The sequence below is a fragment of the Cnephaeus nilssonii genome (assembly GCF_951640355.1).
Source record: "Cnephaeus nilssonii genome assembly, chromosome: 2".
Taxonomy (NCBI): Eukaryota; Metazoa; Chordata; class Mammalia; order Chiroptera; family Vespertilionidae; genus Cnephaeus; species Cnephaeus nilssonii.
In genome coordinates this window covers 27868354-27871502 of record NC_137073.1, presented here as the reverse complement: position 1 = coordinate 27871502, position 3149 = coordinate 27868354, and positions in this window count along the sequence as shown.

Genomic DNA, 3149 nt, shown 5'->3' with positions numbered 1-3149 from the left:
GTTACTAGGTGACAAGAAAGGGAGTAGGGTTTTGGGGGCTGAAATTGAGCAGACATTGGGCAGGGGTTGTAGTTTGTTTGTTTTTCAGGAGATAGCCAGGGCATATGTCCTAGGGGGGTGTTTTATCAGTATTTTCCCCAAGCCTATAAAACATGCTTAGAATAAAAGTTATGAAGAGTTCAAAAGAGGCTTGTTTGAAGGGGAGAGGGAAAAGGAACTTTCTACTAACTAGAGCAGGGGTGGGGAACATCTGGCCCTTGGGGCCATATAAGGCCCGAGATATCACTTGGTCTGGCCCTGCCAAGGCATTAGGGCTGAATTATTAAATGTTTGGCCAAACAATAGCAGGCTAATTTTTAAGTTGATAATTTTGTATGGCCCTCTAATGATGTTATAAGTATCCAAATGGCCCTTGGCAGAAAAAAGGTTCCCCGCCCCTGAACTAGAGATTCCTTGGTGAGAATTATCCTTGAGTTATAAAAACAGTAGGGAGAGTGGGTATGCAAGAATGTTGCCATGAGAGTAGCTTATCTTGTCCAGCCATTTGAACAGAGGGGCTGTTTGAATCAGAGCAGCTAACAATCTTGGGGTTTACTTACCAGGTACTTCTCATAAATTGTGGAAGGCTACAGCAAGGAAAAAGAGGCCTTTTTCTTGTCCTAACACTTATCTTTAAATAGAAAAATAAGATACAATCACTTTTATTTTTGAGGATTGAATTAGGGATAAGTATGCCTTTTCTTTTTGAAATTTTGTTCCTCATTATAAAAATATTTGTTTATTATAGAAAATACAGAGAACATTGAAAGCTGCAGAGGGGAAAAAAGGAAAAATCATGTATAAGCAGTATTTATGGATAGCCACTGTTAAACTTGACAAAATTCCTTTTAAGATAGAAAGTACAAAGGGAGGGAAGGAGGATGAGAAGAAAAAGAAATGTTATTTCTTTTTCACTTAATGTGTTTTCTTCTTTTATCAAAAGTTCTTTATAAACATTTCAGTGGACTGCATAATATTAACATCATACAGATAATTTTTTAAAACATTCTCTTGCTACTTAACATTTTGTTTCCAAATTTTCCTGATAATAAATAACTGGGTCATCCATAAATCTTTGTCAACATTTTTCCTTCTTAGAGATAGAGACCTAGAAGTGGAATTACAACAAAACTCAGAACATTTTAATGCTTTTGAGAGCCAGATTTACACTCTTAGGAGCTCTAGATGAAAATGTTATATCACTCTCACTTTCAATAAGTATTTGGGTTTAAAAAACTATTAGTTCATCATAATTTTAAATGACTGCAGTGTATTAAAGTGATTTGAAAACAACTAGCAACTCAATTATTTTATAAGAGCAGTGTTCCTTACATATTTTATAGTTACTTGGATAAAATATTTATATATGGCATAATATGCTAATTAGACCGGACATCCTTCCGGACAACCTTCTGGATGAAGCTGGGATTGCGAGGGGAGCCTGGGTTGCAGGCTCAATTCCTAGTGTAGAGCGTGCAGGAGGCAGCTGGTTAATGATTCTCATCATTGATGTTTCTATATATGTCTCTTTCACCTCCTTCCCTCTCTGAAATCAATGAAAACACATCTTAAAAAAAAAAAGAAAAATGGAATTTATTTAAGGAAAGGGGATAGAGGGTGGGATAGCCAAAGGGAAGGGCTGCACAGCACCGAGCCAAGAGGACGTTGGGTCGATAATGGTAGCACCCGGAGCTGGAGTTTCATCCTTACAGGCAGTCCCTGGCAGGAAACTTTTGCCATCAGTGGGTTTGGGGGCTGAGGTGGTGGGCTTGGAATGCGGATGGAATGCAGGTGTGCGACCAGGTGTCTTTAGAATAGTTTCAATTCCCTATATCGTCTGACTCCTGGTGTCCAGCAAGTTTCCCTGGTCTTTTGATCTCCTGTGGTGGGAAGCTTACAAATGGCCGTTAAGGATCATATTGCCCTATAGTCTTAACAGTAGGATTACTCTATCAGTGGATATGCATTTTTAAACATTTCCAACAAATTTTTTCTAAACACTTAATTTCTTAGAACAGTTTTAGATTCAAAGCAAAATTGAGAGGAAGGTACAAAGATTTCCCGCATACCCCCCTACCCCACACATACCTAGCCTCCCCATTATCAACATCTCCTACCCAGAGTCGTACATTTGTTTACCACTCCATCCCCTTTCTTAAATTTAATTTTTCTTTAAGAGATATATGTTCATTGATTTCAGAGAGGAAGGGAGGAGAGAGAGAGAGATAGAAACATCATGAATGCACTTTGGAATGCACTTTTAAAAGTATATGTTGCTAAATCTCCTCTCCTCACCCCAAATGCCAGTAAACCAATTGGCACCCATTTGTTTACCAACAGTAAAGTGGACACAAAAATAATACGTGCTCTCTGCAGAAAATCTCAAGTTGAGAAAGTAAGTAGGAAGAAATTTTAAATAGTCTGTTAGCCCTAATACCTAGAGAGGGCACTTTTGGCCATGTGGTGAATTTAATTTCAGCATGTAATTTCTACTGTTTTGAAGTGGATGTAGGATAAAAATAGAGAAGAATCTTTTTCCATGTTGGTGAAGCACAAAGTACAATGGCTATGCCAATAAATTAATTCACCCATAGTCCTCTTTCCCAGGAATTTAGTTGAGAAATGTTTACCGTCGGAGATGGGAACGGGATTGGGGGTGAAAAAGGTGATGGGATTTATAAGTACAAATTGGTAGTTACATAATAGGGGGGTATAAAGTACAAAATAGGGAATACAGTCAATATTGTAATAACTACATATGGTATCAGATGGGTACTAATCAAGGTGAACACTTCAGAAGTCAAATAAATATCTAATCACGGGGTTTTACACCTGAAAATAATATAATATTGTACTCAACTGTAATTTAAAAATTAAAAAAATATGTAATTTTAAAAACCTTTACCCTGTCAGATCTTTGGACGAGCAATTTAGCATTCTCACCTCTACAGCAACCCAAGGTTCCTTCCCCACGCCCCCCAAGTGATTGATAGCGACTGCATCCAATAGAATATTTTCATTTGTGATTTCCAACCAATCAAATGGAGGCAGGGGCCTTGGGGGCGTTACCACCGATGCAGATATGGGCAGCGTCTTCCCTGCGTCAGTCT